Raw genomic sequence first — 14652 nt, forward strand, 5'->3', positions numbered from 1 at the left:
CGGGTTCCGAACACTGCACAGCAGGAATCCCAAGCCTTGCCACCTTCGGTCTCCTATTCCTCTCCGGCCGCAGTGGAGTCTGCTCAGCAGACTTCACAATCCCGGCGTTCAGCCCACACCAACATTGTGGGTTCAGTTGCTACTGCCACCTCTGGTTCTGTTATGGCAATGCAGCCTGGCCAGCAGCAAAAGCCTCCAGAGGCTAAGTTCCTCCTTCGGCCCACTGAGCATGCTCATGAGACGATCTCCCATTGGGGATCGGGAGTCACATGCTCAGGTCCTTTTCCTGTTCCGATTGGTCCATCTTGAGCATCAGGAAGGTCCCAGAAGCGAACGGCTATAAAAGGTCCACGTGGCCGCTCAGCCATGCGCTAGTATAGACTCTAGTTGCTATATGTGTGGATGATGACGGATGCATGCACCTGGTGAATGACTCATTAAAATTCCCCTCCCTTTGATATTACTTATGTGGTTAGGGAATTAGTTGCAGAGTCAGTGTCAGCCAGTGGCTAGCCATAGGACACAAGTGCTCGTCACTTCCCAGCACTAGCGTCCGATGGTGTCGCCTGCCATAGGGCACATCGTACCACGGCAGGCATTGTCGCTTCGCGGCAGTCGGTTTCTGTTAGCGGCGTTCACAGCTGCAACGCCACATGCTCGGTAGGTCTAGAGGGATGCTGGTCCTATGTCCTGGGGCCAGAATCCTGTGACCATACACTGTTGTGAGTTCATTTTCCCCTTCACCGTCGATGTCTGATGAACTCCCTCTTCTGGTGAAGGAAGGAAGTGAGGCTGATTACCAAACACCTGATCTGGTAGATGATGACTGGGTAACAGGAAATTCTGACTAGATATATGGCAGCCGACACCCTTCTGAGTCGCTGGTGATTTCTCTGCTGGATTCTTGGAGACCAGTCTGATTCTTGCTTCCCAAAGATAAGTTTTTGCTCTGCTATTGAACTTATTAGTTTTGTTTTGCTTACTTTGTTTTTTGGAGTTCAGCCATCCCCGGTCGGGGGTGTCCTGAGTTCCATTTTTGTCTCTGATCACTTTGTCTCTTTGCTCTGTCTTCAGAATTTACCTGAGTGCTGATACAGTCTTTTTGAAGTCCTAGTGACTTCAGGGCCTGTTTTTCCTATCAGACGGTTGGGACATTTTTTGGTAGGGTTTTTTGCGGATTGCAGACAGCAGCTTTTCTATCCTGTCCTTTTTAGTTAGCTTGGGCCCCATCGTTTGCTCAGCCTATCTTTCTATCTGTGTTAGTGTTTTCATCTTGCTTCACCGTCATTATATGTTGGGGGCTGCCTATTGCTTTGGGGTCTGCTCTGGGGCAGTTTAGATTTCCCCTTTCTTTCTTTAGGCCTATTTAATTCTCCGGCTGTTATCGAGGGGTCTAGGGCATCGTAGGAACCCCCCATGGCTACTGTTAGTTGTTGTGGATAGGATCAGGGGTCTGCAATCCGATAGCTACCAACCTCTCCGGTTATCTGGACTTACCTTGTATTTTTGTTTTTTCCTCCTTCGGTGACTCATTCATAACAATATACCAAGCGGTCTTCTCCCCGAACGCTGTGAGTGTGAACAGGCTCGGCATTTGTGTATTAGCGTTAGTGCGGCTATGTGAGGTAACAGAGTTCGCCCAGCGCACACCGGGTGATGTTTAACCCGCGTGTGTTATACTGCCATATTGAGCATCCGCCATTACTTAGCAGCAGCATACCAACTCTGCACAGTGGACCCCGGGCGGCGAACGCGCCTACTATTATTTTATAATAACATTATACTAGCGCCAGGGTCTGGCTAGTAATGGCGGATAAGCAGCAGCTCCTGCAGCACATTGGGTATGCAGGTTGGTGGCTCTCGAGTGTTCAACCTCACCTGCTGATGTTACTGCGGCTGCTGTTCAGGCAGCCGCTGAGGCTGTCTCCCATGTTCCTACGTCCATCCCTGCACCGATGTTATCCCACCTCCCGCTGCCCGAGAAGTTCTCAGGCGATAGTGCCTCCTGCAGGGGATTCGTGAGCCAGTATATTATTCAGCTTGAGCTGCTGGCCGCGTGATTTCCCTCTGAGCGGACTAATGTCGGATTCATCGTGTCCCTTCTGGCTGGCAGGGCTCTGGAGTGGGCCACCCCACTGTGGGAGCGTGCTGACCCCGTGGTTCGGGGAGCCTCGCAGTTCCTAGCCTCTCTGAAGCAGGTCTTTCTGGGACCACGGGTCAGACACTGTTAGGAACGGCGGAGCGCACTAAATAAAAATAAATAATAAAGTGTGTTCGCCGCTCGGGGTCCACCGTGCAGTAGGTGTAACAACCGCTGCTGAGTGATGACAGAGGAGCAATATGGCGGTATGATGCACACGGGTTCAACTTCACCTGGAGGGCGCAGAGCGGGCTTCAGAAGGCATACAAAACGCTGAACCTGTTAGTGACACAGGCTTCAGGAAAATGCACACACGGTATCTGGTCACAGGAGCAGGACCCAAGACAGAGAAGCTGCGTCCTTCTAGACCTACCATGTGTGTGGCGTCGCTGCTGACACCGCGTGTTGACAAATAAGACCACGACTGGAGTCTTGTGCCAGACACGCCTGGAGAACGGTGCGAGACACCTCCATGGGCTCTGGGGGTGGAACCTCTGGCTCGGGTAGTTCCAGAGGCTCAAAAAAATTGGGAGCCGGAGTAACCTTCCGTTTGGATTGAGCACGCTCCATACCGCGCTCCGAAAAACAGAGGTCAATGCGGGTGGAAATGGCAATCAGTTCTTCCAAACTGGCAGGAATGTCTCTAGTGGAAAGAGCATCTTTAATGTGCTCCACCAAACCTCTCCAAAACACAGAGATGAGGGCTTTATCGGACCACTCCAACTCGGAAGCAAGTGTCCGAAAACGGACGGCATACTGACTAACCGAGAGAGCACCCTGAGTCAAAGCAAGAAGCTGAAGAGAGGTATCGTGCGTGACCTGTGGACCGAGGAAGACCTGCTTAATAGCTGTTAGAAAGTGAGCAGCGGTCCGGACTTCTGGGTCACCACGCTTCCATAGTGGCATAGCCCACTCCAACGCTTTGCCCGGCAGCAGGGAAACAATAAACCCCACCTTGGCCCGTTGCGTAGGGAATCGCGCAGCCAGTAATTCCAGCTGAATGGAGCACTGGCTGATGAAACCCCTACAGGAGGCGCCATCGCCATAAAATTTATCGGGCAACGGGAGGCGGGTAACTGTCAGCGCGGGGGAGGACGTGGACATACGGGAAATTGCGTCTGTGATTGCCTTTACAGCAGCTTCGGTGGATTGTGCAGCTGAGAGAGCCCTCTCAAGAGTGGCCAGCCGGCCCTCAAGCTGCCGAATACACTGTAAGAGTTGCTGCTGTTCTGCCATCACTAGCCAGACCCTGGCGCTAGTATAATGTTAGGAACGGTGGAACACACTAAATAAAAATAAATAATAAAGTGCGTTCGCTGCTCAGGGTCCACCGCGAAGTAGGTGTAACAACCTGAGAGATGACAGAGGAGCAATATGGCGGTATGATGCACATGGGTTCAACGCCACCCGAAGTGCACAGAGCGGGCTCTGTTCACACACAGAGGTGCCGCAACAAAAACATACAAAACACTGAACCTGTTATTGACACAGGCTTCAGATAGCATACAAAATGCTGAACCTGTTAGTGACACAGGCTTCAGGTAAATGCACACTCGGTATCTGGTCACAGGAGCAGGACCCAAGACAGAGAAGCTGCGTCCCTCTAGACCTACCGTGTGTGTGGCGTCGCTGCTGCGAACGCGAAGAAGGGCTGCAACTGCAGCGCGACGTAGGACACTGCTGCTCGACGACAAAGCCAGATAGCAAGCACGATGTCGGACGCTAGCGTAGCGGTGCGGTGTGCACAGTGGCTTAAGGCTTGCCTCTGATTGGCGCTGACTGCTAAACTAATACCATATCACCATGCGTAATATCAGAGGGAAGGAGTTTCAAATGAGTCAGTCACCAGAATCATACATCCATCACCATTCACACATAGCAAGTATAGCCTATACTAGCGCATGGCGGAACAGCCATGTGGGTCGCCCTCCCAGGGCTGTTGGGTACTCGGTACCGGGCTGGTCTCTCAGAGGGGAATGTCACAGCAGCGGTGAACCGGTTCGTGGCCCTGGGCACCCATGTAAAAGGGATGAAGTGATGGAATAAAGTTTATGAGTGAATGATTTGTGACGCCACTTGTGGTGTTCGGCAATGAAGGTGTTAAGCCGACGCTGCAGACAGATCCTTTGGGACAGATGGTGGGGTGCAGCAAAGATGGGGTGGCCCTCTACAGGCAGGGCTGTAGTGCCATGCCAGAGCAGATGAAGAGGGTAGGTGTTGAGGAAGAGGGTGTAGTGTTTGGCACAGAGATGTAGCAGTGCTGGAGAGTTTGCAGGAAGAAGGCAAGGACACAACAGGGTGCAGTTTCTTTACCTTTACTTTGCTTGGCAAATGCTGTCCAGGGTCCAGATTACAGATGGCACAGGAGCTGGCTAGCCTGGAAGCAACTTAGGAATCTCTCTAGGCAGATGGGTTGTGTATAGAGTTGAGCGACTTTTGGTTTTTTAGGGTCGCGTTTCGTTTCGTGAAACCCGACTTTTCCAAAAGTCGGGTCGAGCAAGGTCGTCCGATTATAGGGAAAAGTCGGGGTCGTCCCGAAACACGAAACCCAATGTAAGTCAATGGGGAATAAAAGTCGGCAGTGAGAGGAGGACAGGAAACACACCTACAGTGCCCATTTGAATGCCAAAAGCATCAATTCTTCTTACTTAAGCTTGTCAACCTTAATTAACTTCATAATACAAGTTACGCACTGAAAAATGGGGGTTATTTGGCTAAAGTTGTGGGGGGGAGGGCCGGCTGCAGGTTTTCATGTGCCCTGGGCGAAAGAGCGCCCTTTTAACAGATACCACAACTCATCATGCTCCGATACGGCAGAGAAATAGCGGTATAGTACAATGAAAAATACCTCACTTTTTACATCTCATGACGAGGCCCATCTATTTCTCCATACAGAATCATTGGTCCCATATAATGTTTGAAACAGTATATGATGAGCTCCACATAATGCTACAGTATATGTTGGTCCCCATGGATGAAGCTCCACTGTCTTATGGGCCCAAATAATGCTCCAAACATAATGGGCCCCATTTCTAATGCTCTAGTGTATAATGGGCCCTGTAAATGCTGCTCCAGTGTCTGATGTCCACCTTTGGAATGTTCCAGTGTATGGTGGGCCCCATCTATCATTCTCCAGAGTATAGTGCTCCCCAAAAATTGCTGTCCCAACATTGAAAACAATCAAATAAGTCTCCTCGCTAGGGAATCCCTGTACTTGTCTGGATTCCTCGTCGTCCCCATCTTCCATCTCACTGCACAGTATTTCAACTTTGCAAGTGCTGTGATCCTGGGCAAGCAGGGGGGGCCCACTCGTTGGCGACGGCACTGGCACAGGGCCCCTGATAGTACGGTGGTGTGTCTGATGGCGGGTGGGCCGAACCTGCACTTTCATCTGCAGCTTCCTCTTTGTCACCGTGTAAGATGGAACTGTATATGGGAAGGGTAACCTGAGTTTCATCAGGGTCAGATTCAGGTCGTGTAGCGTGCGAGGGGAATGTAGTGGTCTGGGTCAATGTACCAGCAGATTCATCGAGCAGTGGCTGGGCATCAGGGCACTTGTGTCGCCCCCAGGAGTACGGTCGCCACAGTGGCATTACCTTCTTCCTAGGGAGTGTGATGTCATGCTTGGGAGCAACGAAGGATCTCTCTAGCAGGTTAACTGTTTGGGCGGCGTTATTCCCACGAGTCATGACCCTCCAAACAGTGTTCATGAAGGCAAAGTGTTTGTTTTAAGTGGGCAGTATGGTTGCAAAGCTGAACCATAAAGGCATGTCCAGAAGGGCACCACCAGGAGTGGAGCCTACGGTTAAATTCGACTCCACCTGGGAAACCTCAACCATGCCAGCTACAGAACAGATGCACACATTGCAAGCTTAATTCCGTTAACGAACGAGACTCCGACATGCCCCGCGGTCCGAGTCCGGCTTACTAGAGGGACACGTGAGGCTCTGGCACATGAGATTGGCCAATAACTGGTGTGTCATGCCCTTACATGTCCGTGGCTGCATGTGCGCTACACTGAAAAGGCCAGCGTTTGTCGCTTACAGGAGCAGATAACCCGCTGAACAACGTTAGTGATGGGGATCACTGATTACAATTATTACCCGCGAACAATGATTTCCCAGTAAGTGCAGGTCAACCGCAGTTCCGGAATTAGGCCTAACCGTCATTCCTGAAAAAATGAAAAACTTACGTGTGCAAACCACAGGTGCTGTAGCTTGCTTAACAGCTCGCCAGCCGTTCTCACGCCCAGTATGGATTACACGTGATTGCACAAAGGTGAGAAAGGGTACCGTATCCCCAGATAACATGTATGGATAGCGTACACATTCAAAATATATGTCTCAGGAGGCAGGCTCAGACGGTGTTAGGCCCAGTATGGATTGCACGTGATTGCTCAAAGGTTAGAAAGGGTACCGTATCCCCGGATAACATGTATGGATAGCGTACACATTCAAAATATATGTCTCAGGAGGCAGGCACAGACGGTGTTAGGCCCAGTATGGATTGCACGTGATTGCACAAAGGTTAGAAAGGGTACCGTATCCCCGGATAACATGTATGGATAGCGTACACATTCAAAATATATGTCTCAGGAGGCAGGCTCAGATGGTGTTAGGCCCAGTATGGATTGCACGTGATTGCACAAAGGTTAGAAAGGGTACAGTATCCCCGGATAACATGTATGGATAGCATACACATTCAAAATATATGTCTCAGGAGGCAGGCTCAGACGGTGTTAGGTCCAGTATGGATTGCACGTGATTGCACAAAGGTTAGAAAGGGTACCGTATCCCCGGATAACATGTATGGATAGCGTACACATTCAAAATATATGTCTCAGGAGGCAGGCTCAGACGGTGTTAGGCCCAGTATGGATTGCACGTGATTGCACAAAGGTTAGAAAGGGTACCGTATCCCCGGATAACATGTATGGATAGCGTACACATTCAAAATATATGTCTCAGGAGGCAGGCTCAGATGGTGTTAGGCCCAGTATGGATTGCACGTGATTGCACAAAGGTTAGAAAGGGTACCGTATCCCCAGATAACATGTATGGATAGCGTACACATTCAAAATATATGTCTCAGGAGGCAGGCTCAGACGGTGTTAGGCCCAGTATGGATTGCACGTGATTGCACAAAGGTTAGAAAGGGTACCGTATCCCCGGATAACATGTATGGATAGCGTACACATTCAAAATATATGTCTCAGGAGGCAGGCTCAGACGGTGTTAGGCCCAGTATGGATTGCACGTGATTGCACAAAGGTTAGAAAGGGTACCGTATCCCCGGATAACATGTATGGATAGCGTACACATTCAAAATATATATCTCAGGAGGCAGGCTCAGATGGTGTTAGGCCCAGTATGGATTGCACGTGATTGCACAAAGGTTAGAAAGGGTACCGTATCCCCGGATAACATGTATGGATAGAGTACACATTCAAAATATATGTCTCAGGAGGCAGGCTCAGACGGTGTTAGGCCCAGTATGGATTGCACGTGATTGCACAAAGGTTAGAAAGGGTACCGTATCCCCGGATAACATGTATGGATAGCGTACACATTCAAAATATATGTCTCAGGAGGCAGGCTCAGACGGTGTTAGGCCCAGTATGGATTGCACGTGATTGCACAAAGGTTAGAAAGGGTACCGTATCCCCGGATAACATGTATGGATAGCGTACACATTCAAAATATATGTCTCAGGAGGCAGGCTCAGACGGTGTTAGGCCCAGTATGGATTGCACGTGATTGCACAAAGGTTAGAAAGGGTACCGTATCCCCGGATAACATGTATGGATAGCGTACACATTCAAAATATATGTCTCAGGAGGCAGGCTCAGACGGTGTTAGGCCCAGTATGGATTGCACGTGATTGCACAAAGGTTAGAAAGGGTACCGTATCCCCGGATAACATGTATGGATAGCGTACACATTCAAAATATATGTCTCAGGAGGCAGGCTCAGACGGTGTTAGGCCCAGTATGGATTGCACGTGATTGCACAAAGGTTAGAAAGGGTACCGTATCCCCGGATAACATGTATGGATAGCGTACACATTCAAAATATATGTCTCAGGAGGCAGGCTCAGACGGTGTTAGGCCCAGTATGGATTGCACGTGATTGCACAAAGGTTAGAAAGGGTACCGTATCCCCGGATAACATGTATGGATAGCGTACACATTCAAAATATATGTCTCAGGAGGCAGGCTCAGACGGTGTTAGGCCCAGTATGGATTGCACGTGATTGCACAAAGGTTAGAAAGGGTACCGTATCCCCGGATAACATGTATGGATAGCGTACACATTCAAAATATATGTCTCAGGAGGCAGGCTCAGACGGTGTTAGGCCCAGTATGGATTGCACGTGATTGCACAAAGGTTAGAAAGGGTACCGTATCCCCGGATAACATGTATGGATAGCGTACACATTCAAAATATATGTCTCAGGAGGCACGCTCAGACGGTGTTAGGCCCAGTATGGATTGCACGTGATTGCACAAAGGTTAGAAAGGGTACCGTATCCCCGGATAACATGTATGGATAGCGTACACATTCAAAATATATGTCTCAGGAGGCAGGCTCAGACGGTGTTAGGCCCAGTATGGATTGCACGTGATTGCACAAAGGTTAGAAAGGGTACCGTATCCCCGGATAACATGTATGGATAGCGTACACATTCAAAATATATGTCTCAGGAGGCAGGCTCAGACGGTGTTAGGCCCAGTATGGATTGCACGTGATTGCACAAAGGTTAGAAAGGGTACCATATCCCCGGATAACATGTATGGATAGTGTACACATTCAAAATATATGTCTCAGGAGGCAGGCTCAGACGGTGTCAGGCACAGTATGGATTTGACGGCCCAGATTACACAGCGGAGGAGCAGGGAGAGGTAAAGATTGCAAATGCTGGGGCCCTGCCCAAGTAAGGGGGGCCCACTCGTGGGCGTCGGTACTGGCACTGGGCCCCTCATAGTACAGCGGTGTGTCTGACGGCGGGTGTGCACCACCACCGTCAGAGACACTTGATTGCACTATGAAGGACCCTGTGCCAGTGCCCGCGCCCAAGAGTCGGCCTACCCACCTGTCCAGGGCAACGGCACTCGCATGGTGTCGTGCGCTAGGTGGTGACCCCGGCCATGGGGGGGAGGCAGCACAGTTAGGGAGTTTTAGAAAGTGGCATATGTTGATGTTGGACATTCAGCTGATGCAAAAGGCGAAATAGGTGAAGTACCAGGAAGAGGTCGACCAAAGCAAGCCATTTTTCTGTCACCCTATGTGTCATCAGGGGAAGGTGGGACAAAATCCTTGGAAACCCATGCGTGGTTCATTTTAATGAAGGTTAGATCATCCACATTTTGGGTTGACAGACGGGTCCTTTTTTCTGTCAGGATTGATCCAGCTGCACTGAAGACTCTTTCCGATAGCACACTTGCAGCTGGGCAAGCGAGCTCCTGTAAGGCATATTGGGCCAATTCAGGCCAGGTGTCCAGTTTAGCGGCCCAATAGTCAAAGGGGAATGACCTGTGTGGGAGAACATCGATATGGGAGGAAAAGTAGTTTGTAACCATAGTTGACAACTGCTGTCTCCTGTCACTTTCCATCGATGCAGTATTACCAGTTGTGTGAGCGGTATTTGAAAAATCAGTCCACAACATTGTCATGAAACCCCTGTCTCCAACGCCACTTCTGCTGTGTGCACCACGAACACCTCTGCCAAGCTGTCCCCGGCCCGTACGGCTCGTGTGAGAACCATCACCGCTGCTGTGTGCTGGGAATGCCTCAAGCAACCGATTTACCAGAGTTGCTTGTTTATTAGCCAATATTAGGTCAAGGTTCTCCTGTGGCATGATGTTTTTTAATTTGCCTTTATAGCGTGGATCCAGGATGCTGGCCAACCAGTAGTCGTCATCGTTCATCATTTTGGCAATGCGGGGGTCCCTTTTTAGGATCCGCAAGGCATAATCTGACATGTGGGCCAATGTTCCCGGTGTCAATGATGCACTGCGAGTGCTGGGTGGAGGAGCACTTTCTGGCAAATCCACATCCCTCCAGTCACGCACAAACCCTGTACCAGACCTTGCCACGCCAACATTTTCACTTGCCCCACGAGATGCATCCTCCTCCCCTAAGTAATCATCCCCATCATCATCCTCCTCCTCCTCTTCTTCCTCCACCTCGTCCAGGAGAGGTCCCTGAGCAAACAATGGCTGAATGTCATCAAGGATTCCCTCCTCCTCTTCCTCCTCATCAACACTGGCTGCAGATGCCTGCTCCTTAAGGTGCGTCAAAGTTTGCATGAGCAGACGCATAAGTGGGATGCTCATGCTTAGGATGGCGTCGTCTGCGCTTACCAGCCGTGTGCATTCCTCAAAACACTGAAGGACTTTACAAAGGTCTTTCAGCTTCGACCACTGCACACCTGTCAACTCCATGTCTGCTCTCAAAGTGCCTGGCCGTGTATCCTCCCACAAATGCATTATGGCCTGCCTCTGCTCGCACAGCCGCTCCACCATGTGCAGGGTGGAGTTCCACCTTGTTGCAATGTCGATAATGAGGCGGTGGTTGGGAAGGTGGAGCAATCGCTGCAGCTTCTGCATGCGAACGGAGTGTACAGGTGACCGGCGGATGTGCGCGCACAGTCTTCGCACCTTCTGGAGCAGGGCTGTTAACTCCGGATAATTTTTGAGGAAGCACTGCACCACCAGGTTCAAGGTGTGAGCCAAGCAAGGTATGTGGCTGAGTTTTGAAAGGGCTATGGCTGCCACAAAATTACGGCCGTTATCACTAACTACCTTGCCTGCCTCAAGATGTACACTGCCCAGCCATGACTCAGTTTGTCGCTTCAAGTACTCGGCCAGCACCTCGGCGGTGTGTCTGTCGCCCAAACACATCATCTGCAACACAGCCTGCTGACGCTTTCCACTAGCTGCTCGATAGGGGGACACATCGTGTGCAACAGTGGCAGCTGCAGATGGAGTGCTCGTACGACTGCGCTCTGTGAACGAGCTTTCGCTTCTGGAGGAGGAGGAGGAGGGTCGAACGCCTACAGCCAACTGTTTCCTATACCGTGGGCTAGGTAGCACTGTCCCACCACCGCTGTCCCCTGTGGACCCTGCATCCACCACATTAACCCAGTGCGCAGTGATGGACACGTAATGGCCCTGGCCATGCCGACTGGACCATGCATCAGTTGTGAGGTGCACCTTTCCGCTCACTGACTGCTTGAGTGCATGGACAATGCGGTCTTTCACATGATGGTGGAGGGCTGGGATGGCTTTGCGAGAGAAGAAGTGGCGACTGGGTAGGTCATAGCATGGTACTGCATAGGCCATGAGTTCGCGGAAAGCTGTGCTTTCCACCAACCGAAAGGGCATCATCTCAAACGAGATTAGTTTGGCAATGTGGGCGTTCAAACCCAGTGTACGCGGATGAGAGACTGAGTACTTTCTTGACCTACTCATAGTGTCTGGGAGGGTGAGCTGGACTTGAGAGCTGCATATGGTGGAAGTAGCGGTGGACAGGGCGGACTGAGAGAGGGTTGATGATGGTGATGGAGTTGGTGTTCTTTCTGATGGCCTAGAATCAGTCTTTCGTTGATATAACAGTGGGATTCCCTGACTGCTGTGGTCTTGCAACGACACCTCAACATTTGCTGCTGTGCTAACCGGTGGGCTTACAGTGGGGGAAACAATGTAGCGTTGCTGACTACCTTCGTTGTGATCAGTTGCACATGTGGCACTTGAGGTTTGGTGTTGTGTCCACGCTTGCAAGTGCATGCTGGTTAAATGTCTAAGCATGCAACTGGTATTCAAATTTTTCAGATTTTTCCCTCGGCTAAAGGTCTTTGCGCACTTCTTACAGATAACCTTGGCCTGATCATGAGGATTTTGATCAAAAAAGTGCCACACTGCACTCTTCCTACTTTGGCAGACATTTTGCGGCCTAGCACGCTGTGATCTTTTGACCCTCTGGACAAGCTGTCCAGCAACTCTTTTGATGTTTGGAACCTGTCTTTGGAGTGCTCCGGGCCTGCCAGATAACAGCTGTTGCGATGTCGATGTCTGCTGTGGATGCTCCTCATCTGAGCTATTGGAAGCAGCACCCTCTTCCCCCAATGGATGCCAATCTGGGTCAACAACTGGGTCATCCATCACCTCCTCTTCTATGTCATGTGCACCTTCCTCTGTGTCACCGTGTATGGTGGTATAGTGTGTGGGAAGGGGCACCTGAGTCTCATCAGGGTCAGAATCTGGCTCTGTACACTGCGAGGACAATGTAGTGCTCTGAGTGAATGTACCAGCAGAATCATCCATCAGCGGCTGTGCATCAGTGCACTCCATGTCAGATTCATCTTGGCCTGGGTAATTCACCATTTCACTTGATAATCCAGGCATGGTATGTGAAAACAGCTCCATGGAGTAATCAGTAGTATGGCCTGCGTCATCCTTCAATCTTGGTTGGGGTGAAGGACACAAGGAAATGTGTGGTTCATGAACATGAGCCTCCAATGATGACTCAGTGCTTTTACTTTTTACAACTGAAGAAGAGGAGGCGATAGAGCTGGAGGCTGAGTCAGCAATGTAAGACAAAACTTTTTCCTGATGCTCTGGCTTTAAAAGCGGTTTGCCAACTCCTAGAAAACTAAGCGTTCGAGGCCTTATGTAGCCAGACGATGATGCAGGGTCAGCACCTCCTGCATTCGGTCCTATTTTGCTCTTGCCACTACCATCAGATCCACCACCAACACCATCATTACCAGCTGCCAACCCCCGCCCAATTCCACGGCCTCTTCCACCAGCCTTCCTCATTTTTGGTAGAAATGTAGACAAAATCCAACAAACTATATAGTAATGTAAAACAAGGTACAAGGTGTCTATAGGACAGGGGAGATTTTGAATTTCTGCAGACACTTTTGGACACTGGACACTTTTGGATTGTGTGAGGCCCACTGATATCTGAGCGCTATGTGACAGGCTCGATGGCACAGCTGTGACCAAAGTGACTAGAGGATAAGGGAGATTTTGAATCTCTGCACACACTTTTGGACACTGGACACTTTTGGATTGTGTGAGGCCCACTGATATCTGAGCGCTATGTGACAGGCTCGATGGCACAGCTGTGACCAAAGTGACTAGAGGATAAGGGAGATTTTGAATCTCTGCACACACTTTTGGACACTGGACACTTTTGGATTGTGTGAGGCCCAATGAATATCTGAACGCTATGTGACAGGCTCGATGGCACAGCTGTGACAAAAGTGACTAGAGGATAAGGGAGATTTTGAATCTCTGCACACACTTTTGGACACTGGACACTTTTGGATTGTGTGAGGCCCACTGATATCTGAGCGCTATGTGACAGGCTCGATGGCACAGCTGTGACCAAAGTGACTAGAGGATAAGGGAGATTTTGAATCTCTGCACACACTTTTGGACACTGGACACTTTTGGATTGTGTGAGGCCCACTGATATCTGAGCGCTATGTGACAGGCTCGATGGCACAGCTGTGACCAAAGTGACTAGAGGATAAGGGAGATTTTGAATCTCTGCACACACTTTTGGACACTTTTGGATTGTGTGAGGCCCAATGAATATCTGAGCGCTATGTGACAGGCTCGATGGCACAGCTGTGACCAAAGTGACTAGAGGATAAGGGAGATTTTGAATCTCTGCACACACTTTTGGACACTGGACACTTTTGGATTGTGTGAGGCCCACTGATATCTGAGCGCTATGTGACAGGCTCGATGGCACAGCTGTGACCAAAGTGACTAGAGGATAAGGGAGATTTTGAATCTCTGCACACACTTTTGGACACTGGACACTTTTGGATTGTGTGAGGCCCACTGATATCTGAGCGCTATGTGACAGGCTCGATGGCACAGCTGTGACCAAAGTGACTAGAGGATAAGGGAGATTTTGAATCTCTGCACACACTTTTGGACACTGGACACTTTTGGATTGTGTGAGGCCCAATGAATATCTGAGCGCTATGTGACAGGCTCGATGGCACAGCTGTGACAAAAGTGACTAGAGGATAAGGGAGATTGGGTTGCTTTTAAAAAAGCAGTTTGCGGAACAGTGGGTAAACAGCAATGCAGGAATGTCAGGAAGCCTTAGAAGGCAGCCCAACAACCAACACCACTGATACACCACTATATAGCCTCCCCTTGCACTGCACACACAGTGACTGGTGTGTTGTGCAGGCCAAATCGCTAGCAGCAGAAGCAGTTTTTTTTGTCTTCTTCCCTGCGTAACGCTCTCCCTACAGAATCAGCAGCAACCTCTCCCTATACTAAGATCGGCAGAAGTAAGATGGCGGTCGGCGTGCACGCCCTTTTATACCCCCTGTGACGCCCACCAAAGCAAGCCAATCACTTGCATGCCCTTCTGAAAGATGGTGGTGACCCGTGCCTATGTCATCACGTTGCCCACAGTGTCCGTGGATCCTGATTGGCTGAAAAAGAGCGCAAAACAAACTTTTGAAACGCGACTTTGGCG

Source organism: Dendrobates tinctorius, unplaced genomic scaffold, assembly GCF_039654945.1.
Source record: "Dendrobates tinctorius isolate UK_male_01 unplaced genomic scaffold, ASM3965494v1 ptg000036l, whole genome shotgun sequence".
NCBI lineage: Eukaryota > Metazoa > Chordata > Amphibia > Anura > Dendrobatidae > Dendrobates > Dendrobates tinctorius.